The 17,938-nt window shown below is 42.1% G+C and overlaps 1 long non-coding RNA gene across 1 annotated transcript in view; it reads left to right on the forward strand.

Annotated features, from left to right (window-relative positions):
• The window catches only part of LOC308558602, an 81,588-nt gene that overhangs the window by 32,047 nt on the left and 31,603 nt on the right, over window positions 1-17,938 (forward strand). Inside the window, exon 2 of the long non-coding RNA XR_013999034.1 lies at window positions 6,609-6,804. This is a non-coding gene — a long non-coding RNA (uncharacterized lncRNA). The remainder of the gene's footprint in view (window positions 1-6,608; window positions 6,805-17,938) is intronic.

Consider the following 17,938-nt stretch of genomic DNA (forward strand, 5'->3'; position numbering starts at 1 on the left):
GTTATATCAACCCACAACTTTCCGGCTGTAAATTAAACTTTGAGAAACACCCTTCTCTTTCCTCGGAGGAATGTCAGAGCACGCCACAACGCTACGCGAGGTGACTGCTGTAAGTCGTTTGCTTCTTGGAGTTGCAGTCATGTGCCTTGCTCTCAGCCAGGCTGGGTGTTCAGGCTCGGCGTCCCGGTGGTAAGCCATAAGCTAGTGCCACCGTGAGACCAGCTTCTTGGCGAGCAGCCTGAGGTGCAGCTGTAAGGTGACCGAGTGCAGGCTTCAGGCCAGGGCCCAGTGCTCAGTGCCAGAAGCCTGCGCCAAACACTGGAACTGATTCCCAGGGCACTGAATTGGTCTCAATTAAAATTTTAGATAAAACGATTTTTTGTTTGCCCCAAAGAACCACTTCAATTATAAGCTTGTAGGAAAACTGGATGTTTCACCATTATATTTAGAATACTTTTCAGAGGCCAAATATGAGGAGGAGGAAGGTTATTTAAGAAATCATGAGCTATTTCTCGAAAGCAGTTTTATAAGATATGTTGTCTGGAGAACCTTTCTTCTACGTCTTTAAATATGCTGAATAAGTTGTAAAACTTCATATGTAAGGTGGTATTAGAGTAGAAATAGTAGAAGTCCTGGTCAAGGGGATGGTGTTGATTGAACCAAACTCATACAGGTATGAGTTCAGAACCCCACTCCACCACTTACTAGCAGCTGACCTTGGATAGTGTACTTAATCAGAGACTGTGTTATATATTGGAGTTTTCAACCTGGCTGTGGTAGAACCACCCCAATGCTTTTCAAAAGCATCCCTGCCTTGGCTCCAACCCAGACCAATTAAATCAAACTCTCTGGGGGTGGAACCCGGGCATGAATATTTTTTGAATGCTCCCTGGTGATTCTCATGTTAAAGACCAGTAGCATAGTGAATGAAACTTTGGATATAGACTCAAACTGCTTGGGCTTAATCTACAGAGGTGCCATTTTGTAGTATCTGACCTTGGACAATTTACTTATCTGTCTGAGCCTCAATGTTCTCATATGTAAAATGGGTTAATAAGAGTTTAGTGTAGCCCTGGCCAGTTTTGCTCAGTGGTTAGAGTATCAGCCCATGGACTGAAAGGTCATGGGTTCAATTCTGAGTCAAAGGCACGTACCTTGGTTTCAGGTTCGATCCCTGGCCCTGGTTGGGGCATGTGTGGGAAGCAACCAATCGATGTGTCTCTCTCACATCAATGTTTCTCTTTCTCTCTCTCTCTCTCTCTCTAACCCCATTAATAACATTAGGAAGTTGGACTGGGTGATCTTTTCCCGCTCTAACATTGTCTGGTGGTTAGATGCAGGGGTTGTTAACCCTGTCAGTATAAATTAGTGAGATGTGTAGTATATTAGGAAGTGTTAGTGCTGAGGAGGAAAATAAGGCAGGAAAGGGGACTATGAAATGTCAGTGGGGATGAGGTGTGGAAATGGTAGATACTAGTTCAGGAAAAGTCTCACTGATAAGGTGCTTTTGAAGTAAAGACCCGAAGGAAGTGACAGCCAGGCCAGAGGTGATGTCTGAGGGACAATTTTCAAGGCAGGGGGAACAGTAACTGTGAAGGTCCTGAGATGGAAAGCACCTAGTGTGTCTGAGGAACAGTCAGGGGGCCAGTATGCCAGCTGGGGGAGGGAGAAAAAATTTCAAGATATCAGGTCAGAAAGGAAACAGGTGGTTGTCTGGGGATCTTATAAGGACATGGTAAGAACTTTGGTTTTCACTTAGAGCAAGACGAGAGACCACCAGGGAGTTAGAGAGTTAGGGCAGAGAAATAGTAAGATATTATGTAATCCATTTTTATTGGATGCTTACTCTGTTAGATTAGATTTTATTTATCTGTTTTTCATCCTCACCTGAGGATATTTTTTCCCATTGCTTTTCAAAGAGAGTGGGAGGGAGAGAGGGGAATGATGTGAGAGCGACACATCGATTGGTTGCCTCCTGCATGTGCCCCGATGGGGGGCCGGGGTCAAGCCTGCAGCTGAGGTGTGTGCCCTTGACTGGAATCAAACTCAGGACCCTTCGTCTGAGGGCCGACACTCTAACCACTGAGCCAATCCGCCCAGGGCTGTTACATTCTATTTTAAATGCTTTATTCGTAATCCTCACAGAACCTTATGAACTAGGACTCACTATCTTCCCCACTTTAAAGCTGAGTAAATTGAGGCCCCCAAAAGTTAAATTACTTGCCTGAGGTCATACAGTTAGTAGGAACTTGGCCAAAATTTAGACCCAGGTGAACTCTTAACCACCATGTTGTCCTGACTCCCCAGATACTTAAGAGAGTGAGACCAAGTTCTTTTTTTCTTTCTTGATATCTGTATTTCCAGAGGACCCTTATAATGAATTTACTTCATACCCACTCATGAACATAGAACTTTTTCAGTTAAACTGATAACTATTTCCAGTATTTTCCTTTGTTTTAAATGTTTAGTTTATTTTGTTCATTAAATTCCACATATAAGTGAAATCATATGGTATTTGTCTTTTCTCTGACTATCCTATTTCACTTGGCATAATACTTTCCACTCAGTATTTTGCTTTATGATTTTAAGTGTTTTTCAAGCCCCCAGAATAGCATATTAACAAGCATGTTGACATGTCTCTCTTTAATTATGCAGACAGCTTTTTTTTTTTTCTCCTAATGTAGAGGTTGATTGGGAAAATTTGTATTTTATTACTTACAACCTTACCTTAGTGCTACCTAAATCACTATTATATGATTTGGCATCCATAATTTATCATTCTCCTCTGCTATTAGATGAAATGCCCTTTAAAGCATTCCACAGCAAGGTGAGCACAAGTCAAGCTTGCAAAGTTCTAGAAAAAAGAATTGCAGAGTCATTAAAGAATAATGAAAGTTGATTTATATCGCATACAATGTCAGGGCTGCCCAGTTGAGCAAATATGATTATTCCAAGCCATTTTTAGAAGTCATCTAAATTTCGGCACCTAATTCTCATTATCTTTTAAAGAATAACAATAATAATACCTTATTTATGTAAAGGTTCTAAGAGCAAAATCTTTAATTCATTTCTCTTGATTTCACCAAAGCTGAAGCTGAAACAGTAGACATTTTAAAATATAGGAAACCCAGATTCTTTTTACTGTTGTGTGGCTTTAATATTCTACTGCTGTAGCCAAGTGGCCTCGGTTTCTGGGGCCAACTGCCTTTTGCATGCTGATTTTCCAGAGAGAGTCTCTCAGGAGTTATTACTTTTGAGTAGTATCTACCATGACTTCAGTCCCCGCAGGAAGTGGGGGTAGCAGAGTTTGGGAATGAAAACACTGAAGGAAAACAAATCTCTCCCAGTAGTACCATTAACTCATTCTAATTTTAGGTTTCAGGCAGACCACTTAGCTGTACCTATAGCTACCTGCAAACATATACCGCTCAGGTGCCCCTCGTTAAAGGACTACAACCAGGATATAATAAAGGTTTCTATCGTAATATTTTTCAGTAAAATAGGTGATGTGTGAGAATGTGTGTGTGTGTGTGTGTGTGTATGTGTGCGTGCGTGTGCTCACACGCATGCAAACCATGTGCATGGATGGACGCAAGTATTCATGGCATTCAGAATAAGGGAGATGATGATCCAAAAGGGTTTCTTTCTATTTTTCATAAATTCTAATTTTTCCTTCAAACCCCTCATAACCAAAAGGACTAATAGCTCTGGGCTCAAGACTTCAGAAACCATATTACTGAGTTTTGTGAAACAAGAATAAGAGACATTTTTGGTAATACATTTTCTGTGGTAGCTATTTTGGTGAGAAAAGCTGTAAGTCAATTCAATGCGTTTCTACACGAGCATCCAGATGTGCTGAGCATCCAGATGTGCTCAGCATCCTGCTGGTCACTGTGCAGGGAGCTGAAGAGACAGGCACGTGGCCCTTGACGCGAAACAACCAAATGAAATGTAGCAAATGTCTTTTGCGAGGAAATGGTTGAAAGGACATGTCTCATGGCCAGGAAAACCATGGCACAGTATTCCAATGAGAAGTAAGTCCGAGAGTGCTACACTTTTCCGCAAGGGTCAGGAGGTCAAACCCTTGGCCTCGAGCTGCTCTCACCTCCCCCCTGCGGACCCTGAGAACCAGCCACTCCCGCTCCGTGTGAACTCAGCAGGTGCTGCCAAGTTTGCCATTCCTCCGCAGAGAAGTGCCAGGGTTCACCAGCGGTGCTGGCCAGCCTCGGCGTCAGGAGGAGGTTGCCGTGGTGCCAGGGGGCTCTCTACACTGCCCCAGCGCCAGCTTTCGGTCTCCAGAGGAAAGTTCACTACACTCACTAAAGCCAAAGCCGACATATTTTAAAGTCTCTGAAAGAAATTTCGTAAGCTGTTTTCCTACTAGGAGATTAAGCTCTTGTTTCCCAGATTATATTTTCTATTTTCCCACAAGAAAAACAAAGCTGCTGTTCTCATAGTCAGTTTAAAGCTTACAACTGTGACATCTTGGTACTTCATGTTGTGATTAATTGCCTTATCCTAACATCTGATTAATTTTTAAAATATTCTTTAGATAACTTGTGTGGCTGACATGTGTGGTTATTTGGGAAACTGGGGCTATGAAGTGAGGTGCCCGAAAGAGCTGAGTTTGATGAAGATGTCGTGCACTCTTGACCTCTTTAATAGTATTTTGCTCTTTTGACAGCATCTAAAAGCTACCTGTCCTTCAAGGTTTAGCTCATTTCCTGCGCCCTGCCCAAAGCCTTGCCTGACAATTTCTCACTGCGATCTTTCCTCTGGGACCACTGAAAGCCCGATACGCTCTGCAGCAGTTATGGGGTTTAGACATAGCACCATACAGCACCATTTATTCACCTACTTCTTTCAAGTCAAGGGCCATGTGCTCAATCTCTTGCTCCCTGCACAGTGAGTGCCTAGCATAGTGTTGAGCACAACTGGCCGCTCCGTGGTAGAAGTGAATTGAATTGACTTGTAGCCTTTTCATCATTTCCTCTATTATCATATATAGGGCTAGAGTTTGCATTATTGCCTTTTATATCTTGGTTCACTATCTGTTCCTTAGTGACTCAGAAGCACCCAGAGTGAGCTTCAAGTTGGATTACTCCTGGAATAGGTTTGCCACTTGTGTTTTTTGGCTTGGACATCACTATTCTGCACCACCCACAGAAAATGGGAGACAATTTATATCCCTTCTGATGGTAGTCATTGGGGAATTACCAGTGAGTATAAAGAGAAACGACAAGCTAACGGGACAGAGAAAGAAAAGAAATATTAAAAAGAGTAAAAGGAAAAGAGATGGTAAAGAGGCAAAAAACCCAAAAAACCAAACCCCAGCAATTCTGCTGTCTGATGTAAATATGTTCCCTTTTTAAATGACAAAACTTGCAAGTGCATTTAATGATGATCCTTGCACATCTTAAGAATGCTTGCTCTTTAGGGAATTGTATGCAGAAACAACTGTCTTTCCAGTTTGAATTAGGAATCCACTGGAAAGGCAGTTACTTTGGAGGAGAGTAAAAGCCTAGCAACACTGGCACATTGTATGGGGCAGTAAGAGACGACAGCTCAGAATGAGGTAGACTTCTCTCTCTGATCAGCTTGCTATGCCCTCAATGAGTCCATGAGATTTTGCATATTATAGGCTGAGCTTCCCACTGGCAGCGACTGAAGCGGTTCATTATGCACATCTGTCACGTGACCCACTTCATCAACCAAATGGAACTGGGAGAATAAGTCACCCTAACAAGATCCTTCAGTACACTCTTAAAAACTACTTACAGATGTACTCTTCCTCTAACGGGGTACAATGAGTTTCCTTGTACTGTGCCACATGATACAGGAAATGCATTATCCCCAGCCAAATTCAGGACTACCAGGAGGAAGCACATGAAAAGAAAGCAGCTCACAAAAGCACACACAGCTTTTGCAGAAGTCCTGAGAGGGGCTCATCCACCAATTTATGATAACGACAGATAAAATCCCAGGCCTCTGAAGCTCAGTTCATTACAAATGCTAATGTCCACGCAGGGAGAGGAAACCACATCAGCATTCAGCATCCACACAGACATTGCTCATGCTTTTATTTATGGTTGTCACTGAGTCCCCTCAGCAGTGTGCCAGCTCTCTGTTTGTGTTGTAACTTTAGCTGCTTTATGTGCTTTCATGACTAGCTATGTTATGTACCCACAGGCAATTTGTGTTTTCAAACTGTGTCTGGTGAGATAAGCAGCCACACTTCTGATCTTGAATCAGGAACCATTTGGTTCACATTCAGATCAGGCAGAACGAGTGTTTTTGTAGGTGAGTCCAGGATTAGATTCACCTGCCATTGTTAAGTCTTTTTACTTCAGTTGGTGTGATCAACTTATTCAGTCAGCCAACAAATATTTATTGAATACTTACCATGTGCCAGACATTGTTTTAGGCACTGGAGATTAACAGTGAACAGAGTCCTACCATCAAGATGGGAACAGGGAGACAGTAAACAAAGAAGTATGTAATATGTCAGTCAGGATAGGCTAGATTATTTGTAACAATGAACCACCCAGTATCTCAGTGGCTTAAGACAACAAAGTTTGTTTCTCACTTACCCTGCGTGTTCATTGCAGGTCAGCTGGGGGCTGCGCTTTGTGCAGCTTCACCCCGGGACCAGACCCTCTGGAGCATGGATCATCTTGGCGGCAGCAGAAGACAGAGTGGTGAATTGCATGCACACTGGCTCTTAAAGCTTATGCCTGAAAGTGACACAGGACACTTCTGCTCACAGGACAAAGCAAATCATGTGGCTGCACCCAGCTTCAGAAGGTGAGGAAGTGCATGCATACCGTGTGTTTGGGAAAGCTGGAAACACTTGGTGAGCAGAGCTGTTCCAGATGAGGACAACTGCTATGAAGAAAAAAGCCAGGTAGAGGAGATGGTGTGTGGGTAGGTGGTTTGTACTTGACATTGACGGTCAGGAGCGGCCTCTCTGGTAAGGTGACATTTGAGAAAAGATTTCAGGGGTGAAGGAGAGGGCCATTGGATGGGGGCAGGGCAGCTTCCTGCAGAGGACAGAGCAAGGGCAAAGCGTGCCTGGCATGTTTGAGGAACAGCAAGGAAGTGGAGTGAGCAAGGGGAAAGCTGTAGAAGATTAGGTCAGAGAGATAACAGAGCTGTGGGACACAAGGGCTATGGCCATTGCAGGTTTTTGTGTAAAAACATGATCTGGGTTAGATTTTCAAAGGATCCTTGTGGGTGCTGTGTGGGAAATGAACTAGGGGGCTAAGGGTGGAAGCAGGGAGTAGTTAAAAGGCTCTTTCAATAATCAAAGTGAGGTAGGAGATGGGGGCAGTGGTCAGATACTGGATATAATTTGAGGTTAGAAGCAACAGAATTTGTCAATGTATAGATGTAAGAGAGAGGATTCAAGGATGACTTCCAATGTTTGTTTCTTCTGGTAATCCCTGGCTCTGCCTAAAAACTACTTCACATGATATTTGAGAATCTTCAAATTTGGCAATATTATTATAGCATATAACCTCCCCATAAATGAGTACGGAGTTGGTCAGCCAAGTGGAGATGTGGATGCTGAGCAGTCTGCTTGATTCATGCACCAGCTAAGGGACTTCAGCCCCCACATTGGCCTCATATCTTGTCTCTGTTGGGGTTTATGATCAAGTTAATTCATGTCACCAGAGAAATGAGCTTCAAAATTACAAGTGAAATAGGAGCTATGATTGAGTCATCCCAACCTCATCCTACCCCTCCATTCATTTGTGAACCTCAGCTGTCACTCCCAAGAAACCCAGCTATTACAGCAGGAAATCTATACTCAATGGATGTGAAGATATAGTGACGTGTCACTTCCAATTCACCTGGAAATTGGTGGAGAGGAAATCTTAATAAATACAATAAAACAACATTGTGGCATTTTTCTAAACAGTGTGTGCCCTCTTTCTGCTCACCCTGTCTTTCTGTAGCATCACTCTCCCCATCACCACCCCCTGGAAATGGCAACTAGAGCTCTCTACCCCACCTGGGCCTTCCCTTAAGTCCTCTCCAGCACAACAGAGCATAGGTTGAGTGGAAGGTTTGCCAACTACAATAAGATAATGAATAAATAAAGGTCAGTGCTGCTTTTAAAAACTATATTTTTGGGGCATTTGTATTCAGAAGCATTCCTTCATTCAATAAATCTTCTTAAATTCCTAGTATGTGTCAGGTACTAGTTAAGCACCCAGACATGAATAGAATGTGTAAGTAATACATATTGTTGAAAACTGGGAAAGCATAGAAAGTATTTGGAGAAGATAAAATTTCTACTAACTCACCACTGAAACATAACTGCTGGCAACATTTTGTTGCCCAGTGTTTTTCTAAGCCTATATATGCTTTCTTCCTGATTTTTGAATAGAATTTACACCTTTTTGGACTTATACTACACTTTTTTCTTTAAAAATTTCTTATAAAAATAAATCATAGCAGATGCTCAGTGATATTTGTTGAGTGAATGAAAGAATTAATTATAGAAACAATAAATTACAGAGAAGCAAAGATTTTTTAAATGAAAATCAGCAAAATATTGCTTCTAAGAGATAATATCACTATTAATAGTTGGGGTTGTTCAACATGGTTTTGAGTAATCAGCATAATTTTACAATATTACTGCACAACAGGTAGTTTACTTTTAAAATGACAACTTTTAAAAGCAATATGCATAGTGGATATTTTGGAAAATACTGAAAACTACAAAAGGAAAAACTAAAAGTCATTTATAGTCCCACGGCCCAGAGACTACTGCTGTTACCATTTTGGGCACTTTTTTCACTCTCTTCTCTGAGCTGTGCAATAGGTTAGTTAAGGACCTGGGCAAGTTAGTTAGCCTCTCTGAGCCTCAGATTCCTCACCTGTAAAGTGAAACTAGTAATACCCACTTTGTAAGACCGGTGCAAAGTTTAAATGAGATAAAGTATACAAGCCGTGTAGTCCAGTATCTGACACATAATAAATGCTCAACATGGGAACCTTTACTATTGTGCAAGATATTTTTTTGTAGTTGGTCATACCTTACACATGAATTTTAATCTTTTAAAAAACTTAACATTATATCATGATATTTTGAATTATGAAACAATCTCAAATTTTGAGAAAAGTTGCGAGTAAAATACCAAGACCGTTTCTCCCCCAAACCATTTGAAAGGAAGTTGCCGATCTGATTCCATCTTTCCTGAATACTAGTGAGCATTTCCTCGGACATTCCCCTGCGTAACTCCCGTCCGAACAGCAAGATTAGGAAGTTAACATTCATACATATCCTCATATTCCAGCCAAGTTTCTCCATGGCCCAATAATCCACTTTGTAGCAAAACGATTCCAGGTCAGAGCCACACCGTACAATTAATCCTCATGTCTCCCGAGTCTCCTTCCATTTGAGTAGTTTCTCCATCTTTCCTTGACTTTCATATCCTTGACACTTTTAAAGAATATAGGGCAGTCATCATGTAGAGTGGCCCTCAATTTGTGTTTGTTTGGTGTTTTCGCATGATTGAGTTTTATATGTCTTTGTAGGAATATCACAGGCCATGTTTATCACGAATATCAGATGCTCTGTTATCAGGTGGCACGCGTGCTTTGGCTGGGCCACCTTTTCACAGGGACACCTTCCCACCCCAGGTGGGCCTCTGAACCCCACCTCTCAACAGGGGTAGCGTCTTGAGGCGCCTGACTCCAGCACCCCACACTAGGCTATTCTTTTGCAAGAACACTCCCCTTACCCATGGGGGCTCTGAAACCCCATGCTAAGCTGCCCCCATCCTCAACACACTTAGGATTCAACACTGTGCACTAGGCCATCCTCTGAGCCTGCTGTGGTTCTGACACCAAGCCAAACGGATGCTCTGCAGGGGTGTCCCCTTTGTCAATCCTGTGCTGGGGCCTGACACCCCGCATGGGCTTCCTTCATGTGGATGGATGCTCTTCTCATCCCACTTTTCTGGTGTTCTAATTCTTTAAAGATTTGTATAGAATACAAACTAGATAAGTCTATGTATATATTATTGATGGTCTACTAGTAATAATGTGTTTCCATTTCAATGGTGACCTAAAAAATATAATAAAACATAAGCTGACCTAGTTTACCAGGGATATTATAACCACATACTTTAGTGTCGCTGCACTGTGTTTAAAACTGGGTTGGTACCACGTGATAGTTAATGTGACAATGTTTAACTTTTAATGTGTCGGCAGTCTTTCTTTCTTTTAGATTTACTCTCTTAGCAATTTCCAAAATCTAATATAGTAGTATTCACTACAGCCACCATGCTGTACATTACAGTGTTGGTGGTCTTTGGATTGGCATTCCTGGTATCAAAATAACAAAAACAACTTGCTTACTGTTCAATAAAGTTCATATTGAATTACCTTACAAGTTATAAAGCTAAAACTGCTCTTTGTCAGTGATAACATGTGATTATGTTTAACCTTTTAATTTATTTAATAAATTAATTTGGTTTCTCAGCATAAAAAATAACCATGTTGCTTTAATTGTCATTGACTAATGAGAAAAGAACCAGACCCACCGACTACAGAAATGATGCACTCATCGAAAGTGAAGGCCAGATGAATCACGGCACCAATTTAAGTGAAGTTTTATACTTCACAGTAGTTTAAATAGAGGAAAATGGTGAGGAAATCGAGTGATTACAAGTCTCATGGGAGCATAGGTTGGACTCAAAATAAACTAGGCAAAGTAGTCACTTTATTCAGGGTCTAAGCAGAGGTGTTGGTTTGATTTTGTGTGTATATGACATACCACTTTGCAAATATTCTCCGTGAAGAACTTTTTGTAAGAAGCTTTTAAACAATTATTTATCAATATTATATTTTGGAGAGCACCATTTCTAAGTCAGTTGGGCCAATTAAAATAATCAACTAATGGTTTGGTTTCAAAATGAGTAACCCGATAGGAGGAAAAATTATAATAATGATAATTGTGATTCAAATAACTGTCCATCATGCCCCAAATCAAACATTTAAGTCAACAATCGAAACATTAAATGCATAAAAGTATCTTACCATGCTTTTCTAATTATGGTTATAAATTGTAATGAAACCCAACATTGGCTTTAGTTTCAGCAAAATGTTACCACTTTTACACTAAATTAATGTCCTTTATTTGAATTTACCTGGTGATTTTGTTTTTATTTAATGTATAAAATTTAATTTGTTCTTACAGTTTTTTACATGGTGGTAAAAAGCACATAACATAGAATTTACCGTCGGAACCAGTTTTAAGTGCAGTTTGATAGTGTGAAGTCCATTCACGTTGTTGTGCAACAAATCTCTAGAACTTTTTCATTTTGTGTTCTTATAGTTTTTAATTAGCTACAAACATAAAGCACTTATACCTAGTTATATAATTTTGTATGTATTTAAGGAATAATATAATGAAAATTATTTAAGTCAGCATGAGGAGAGTTTCAAGAAAACTTTTTTCCTTTAGAAAACAAAAACAGAGGGCTGAGAAACACTAACCCGTATGGTGACTCTCTTTCCATTTAAGTGTTTGCTTAACCAACGCTCCCCCTTTTTCCTCCGGGGCTGGATAGTTCAGAGGGGGCTGTGCTGCAGATGATAGTGTTGCCTCAGTTTTTTGGAAAAGTAGAGCCAGAGCAGAGCAGTTTCCCAACTTGAATTCAAATTTTCCTTTTTAAATAACAGGTATAATATGATCACAATACTGCTTTTCAAATTTCTTTTCAAAATACTTTCAAGTCCATTATCCTATTTTTGAGGCTCCATTGTGAATCTCAAAAGTTCGTTTCTTTTAAAGTCACACCATTGCCAAGTGTGTTATGTTCTACCTTTAATCATTCCAGCCAGTGCTGCTGGGGGTCTCACTCCCTAGCAAGATGTTAGCGGAAAGAAGGAGACGCTGTGATTGTTCTGTGAGTCGGCTGCGGCCTCTCTCAGGTCAGCTCTTCTGAAAAACCAGATGGAAGTTTTAAGCTTAAAAGCTTATGTGTTGACCTCTCCTGAGGCTTCATTTTTAAAATGAAAGAATTTTTTTTGTTTTGTTAGGATTTGCTATTTGCCTTTTTTGGAAATAAGAAGATATTCAAAGTCCCCATAAGTAATCATTAGTTATAAGGTAGAAAGCAAGAAGGAAAAGGCAAGAGAGAAAGGAACATTTATTGAGTATTCACCACATGCCAGGCACTCCCCTGGCTTTCTGTCATTCATCTTGCCTTATCCTGCCCACCTGCCCGGGATGTGGGTCTGTCCTGCATTTATAGCTGAGGCTCCGGGAGGTAAAATAACTTGCCTACGGTCACACACTTGTAAGTAAGTGAACTGGGATTCAAACTCCAGTTGGTCTGATTACAAAGCTACATCGCATGCGCCCGTGAGAAACATGTTAAGACACGTATCAGACTCAGCTTGGTCAGTGTTTCCTGCCACAGATTTTGTTTGGGGAAATTGGACAATGCGAATATTCACTCACGGAGAGGGTTTCTTTGCCCATTCCAGCAAATGATAATTTTCAGCTTTCTCACTCAGTTATTTGTATATTTAGCTGACAGGCTCAACTTCAAACATTCTCCACACCCTACTTAGCAGAGTGCAGAAATCCATTTGCTCTCTCCCAGCGGATCCCAGCACCAGCCAGGTTTCTGCTCCCCCAGATGCGGAGGTTGCAGTGTAACAAGCGTGTCCTCACTTCCCTCCTTCCTTTTTGAGGCATGGAGCTGGGCTGCTCTTTAGAGAGGGCTGATGTATGCCCTGTGGCTGCATTGTCATTTATTGGTTTAACATGCATACTCTGCATGCTTTATCAAACTTTCCCATTTCTTACATTCCGTCTCCTAATCTCGGATCTCATTATGTGGTGATTTATAATCTAAAAGGTGTATGCTGGAAGGAGTGAGCAGGTCTTCTGTTTATTAGGAAAAATCTCCAGTCATTGGCTTCTTTGAGGATCTGACCTTGAAACTGCATAAATGTGAGCTCAGTCCTGAGTCATTGTGTGGGTCAGCTGGCCCACTTGCTCAGCGCTGACTGACTGTATGCTGCCTTGGGATGGATCTTTTCAAGTATCGTGTCCTATCTCCCCAGCTAGAGTTTAAGTAATTGGAGGGCAACTGCATGTATCACTCCTCTTTTTGCAAAGCATAGTGCCTGGCACATAGTAGGCATTAATAGGTAATTGGAGATCGGTTGCTGATCTGTAGGTGCTGCTCAACTCTCACTCTGTACCTTTCTGAGAGAAGCTTTTGAATGACAGTTTCGTTCGAAGTGGTAGCACAATGGGACCAGAACTTTCATGCTCACACTGGGGTGTCAGGACTTCTACTTCATGTGTCTTATATCCAAAGACCTAGTTTGAATCTTGGATTTTAAAGACCTGAATGTGGAAAGGCCTTGCCCAGCCACTTTGGAAGCTCCCCCCACTTTAAGGTGAACTCACAGCATGGGGGCAAGTGCTCCACGAGAGGGGCTAGGAGGGTGGTGCTGGGCATCTTATTGGAGGAAAGAAGCCGCGCAGACAGAAGCAGGGAAACGGTTTGCTGGACATTAACCACGGCTTGCCAGTTCTGCGTTGAGCTGCCTGGCCCTGGTTGCACAGAACTTTGAAGATAACAACAGATTGGAAGATGGAACAAGTTAATCCCTGAACTCAGGGAACCCTTGGCCCATATGTCAGATAACAGGATGCTGAAAATTGGTCAGGCTCCAGCCTCCCCTTGAAAAAAACAAAGCTTTTGACCACTGCCCTTGGGGGAGCCGGCCTCACCATTACGCCTGAATGAATGAGTGAACAAGAGGCTTTCTGTGGAGGACATCGCCCAGAAAGTTCAAAGGCCAGACAGGTACCTGCGACCCAGCTGCTGCTCAGTGCTGAGGCTGGCAGCCAAGCTCGGTGCCAGCTTTGCAAAAGCAGGTCTTTTGATAACACTGATTACATTTGCCTCGCTAGAGCCTTGGGCTGATTGAGCAACAGCCAACTTCTCCTGGTAACAAAGAGGAGGGGAAAGTAATCCAAACACAGGTTTTATTATAAAAACCAGGGAGTGAGAGAAGTATGTTTATTCTGTAAGATAACACACCTGCTCAGTGCCCGGGAGGCTCATTTCCATCAGTTGCCATGGCAAACTCGTTATACTTCAAGGCCATGTGGCTTTGTTGCCTTTTGAGATCTGGTCCTTGTCCTACCTTTTCTAACAACTCCAACACAATGACATGGAAGCCTGCGACAGCATAATTGATGTCTCCTTCCCTCTGTCAGCGGTTCCCATTTGTTCTCGCAGGACCGGGCTGCCTCCCCCTTTGAACTCCTGGCTGACCGTGGAGGCAGCTTTGGAGGCTCCTCATTAACATTCCAGCCCCCTCCCCGCCAGCCACAAACAAGCCCCCCATCAATGGCTCCTTCCTTCCAGACTCACAAATGAGTGGCTCAGTTCCACGGTTTGCTGCCGATCCAGGTGCCCAAGCGGACAGTGTGGGGCTAAGAAGCACGCGGGAGAAACTAAAAATAGAACAGCAGTTTTGGATGAATACCAGAGCAGCTACTTCATCTCAACTTGCTTTGCACACTAAGCCTAATGGGATCCATCAGGCATGAGTTCCCTCTCTCCCTCTTTCTCTCTCCCTCCCTCCCTCCCTCTCCTCTGTCTCCCCAGCTGCCATCAGAGCCTTCCTGGGGAAGGGAGCAAAGGGAGGTCAGGCAAGGGACAAGAAATGTGTGTCCTCAAGGTTTTAGTTTGCAAGTCCTGGGAGATCTGGGGGCTGCAATTATTCCTCCCGTAATTGTGTTTCTAGAAAACAGCAGGCAGGCCCAGAACATGGTCACCTCTGCCCAGGTACACTTCAGTCCAAGACTTTCATTGTTTAGCAAACGCTCAGATATCACTTCCTAAACACTGGGGTAGGTGTGTCCTAGGCCCATACTCACATGCTCCTTAAAAGTTAAATAGGGAACTAAACTACTCTGTGTGTTCCCTTACAGCCTGCTTGGCTCCTAAGAATTTGGGAGCAAGTGCACAGTCACAGATGGAGGGGGGCTGTGGCACACGTGGGTGAGCTGGCAGCAGGTGACTGCCTAGGGTCTGTGAAGGCCTCCCACCAAGGGTCCTGTGATTCTGTCTGAAACTTTTTCCAACAGAAAATAGAACAAATAAGTATGAAGTTAGGAACATGCTATCCTGCCTGGGCACACGGCCTCCCCGAATGCCAGCTGTATTGACTGAGCTAGGCTCCTTTGTGTCATTGATATGCCTCCTGCAGCCTCCCCCACGCCAAGGGAGAGGTCGAATGACCTACACGTTTCTCACGGCTTCATCTGGAAGGCAGTGCAGATGTTCCAAACAGCTACGTATTATTCCAACAAGATGAATAGAACAGACTTCAAAATAAACACCTTTTTGGTTGTTTTTGTTTTGGAGATCGGCCAGATAAAACTAAAACAACTTGATCTGACTAGTAGCAGGTTTTGTCTGTAAGCTTCAGGAAGGCGTCAAGGTCTTTTAAATTGTGCCTTGGTTTTGTACAATACCAGTACAAACTAAATATGCCAAGCTACTTCAAGAAAAGTCACACTCCATATAATCAGAGCAATAATTAATTCCCCAAAGAATTTCCCCCAGAACAAGTTGCAACATGATCGTTTAACCCTCCCGCCACCAGAGGACAGAGGAGCATCTTCCCTCAGGCCTCCTATGTTCATGAGGCTCAGTTTACCTCCTGGAGATACTAGGTCAGTTGTTCAACAAATCGGCCATCAAAAACCAGAAACCTTTCTACGTTCACCCAATAAATGTCTGTGGACTGGAAACCAGGATACCTAGGTTCTAGCCTGACTTAGACAAGCCATGGTTTCCAAGGGCCCCAATTTTCTCACACGCGAAATGGCAGAGTTGCAGAATTTCTAGGGTCTTTTCCAGACTGCAAATTCTACAACAGAAATAAATGATATAAGAATTAAATGGATTTTGGTGCTTTCTTTCCTGCTTTTGTTTTTTGCTCACTAGTTCATTTGTTATCACTTTTACTGAGTTCTTCATCTCCAGAATGTCTATTTGGTTCTGTTTTAAAGTTTCAATCCCCTTGGTAAGTTCTCGTTTTATTCACTGATTTTTATTTCTGAGTTCATCAAACTGCCTCTTTTTCTTGTATTGTAATTCATTGAGTTTTTTTCAGAACTGCAATCTTGAATTCTGTCATTCACATCACATATTTCCATGTCTTTAAAAGTTTATTTTCTGGAGATTTTTCGTTTTCTCTCTGAGCTGCCTCATTGCCTTGGTTATTTGTGGTATTTGGTGGATTCCTTCTTTGTCCATCTGTGTATGACAGACAAGTGTTTTTAGCTCCTACGCTGCTCTGGCCTTTCAGATCTCTGCGATTTTGGTGCTCTTTCTTCCTGCCTGGTTTTTATTTGGTCGGTGGGCTCATGTAGAGCTATTTATCTTGAAAAACAGTGCATAAATCTTCAGGATGAGTGGCATTTCTACTTTGTGATATTTTCCCACAGTCTAACCTTCCTTGTCTTTTCAGTTGCCCCTAGGAGGTGGGTCTCCCTGATTCTTCTTGGTTCATTAAGAAGAAACAGAAAGATCCCGTGTTTTGAGAGACTCTTTCTGGATCATTTCCCAATGATCATAGGACTTTGTAATCCATTTGGCTAAGGTGATGGTGACAATGGGCTGTTTGGCAAAGTGGATGAGGGGTTGGCAAGGCATCTCCCTCGGGCCTCCTGTGTTCATGAGGCTCGGTTTACCTGGGTCTGGAATGTTCAAAACTGAGATTTACTTAATAGGGAAAAAAGGGCTTATCAACTACAGTAATTTTTCTGAGCACTGAGCTGAGAAATAGCTAGTCTGATACTTTGATTGTAGCCATGAACTGAGATGTCTTTGAACAATGTGGGAGTTAAATTAAACAGGAAGACATTTTGAAACCAGTCAGTGAAATTAAAGATTATATTTTAGATTTTGTTAGTCACTAAATATTAGACAAGAATCTAACCTTGCATTCTGCACACCTCACCCCTAAAGTCAGTGCAGGTCTGAATAAAGCTGAGGCTAAGGGATTATTTTTACAGAGTCAGGCATACCCCACCTCCAACCCCAAAACATCTACAGATGAACACATTAGGACCAGGATAATGTCTAAATAAATCAAGTGTTAATCTTAGTGTCAGTGCTCTAAAATTATTGTTAAAATTCCTTTGATGTTTGTGGTCATCAGATTTCATAGAAACTTCAGGGGTCAAACTTTCATCACTTGGCCAGGTGTTGTGTGTACGCGCCCACGTACTTTTTGGTTTTTTGCTACCAGTGCAACCAGCTGCAACACTTTAATGACTGTTTGTGGAACACCAGGGACCTTCCCTTGTCATTCACCTAGAGCAGGAATAGTGGCTGAGCGCTCAGGAAAGGTCTCGGAAGGAAGGAAGGAAGGAAGGAAGGGAGGGAGGGAGGGAGGGAGGGAGGGAGGGAGGGAGGGCTAATAACATCACATTATTAAACCTTTGCAAACCAGAGACCTTTCAGAGTACTAATTGCTGATACCATTCTATTTATAGCTGTGTGTAGAATCCTTAATGATGGCATCCTGTCCGGGCAAAAAAGACAATAAACAGAGAGACAGAAGACTTGAAGTCTGTGTTTGGGATGCTGGCATGCATTTTGAGTTAAGCAAGTCAGTCTTACCAGGTTTCAAATGCTATGATGCTAAAGGTACTTGTCATTGAGTTTTACAAACGAGTATTTAAGGTATACTAGCTTTTCTTTTCCATTTTTAAAAACAAAGACACAAACACATTCATCTTATTCAGTAGACACAGAGGCTATAATGTAAATAAAACTAGTGTTCTTTGCATTTCATTAGCAAAGTTCCTTATTTATAGTTGATATGTATTTGTGTTCCCTATGGTGATACCTAAGGGTTGAACTGTCTCATA

The sequence above is a fragment of the Miniopterus schreibersii genome (genome assembly GCF_964146895.1).
Source record: "Miniopterus schreibersii genome assembly, chromosome: 6".
In the NCBI taxonomy this organism is placed as follows: Eukaryota; Metazoa; Chordata; class Mammalia; order Chiroptera; family Miniopteridae; genus Miniopterus; species Miniopterus schreibersii.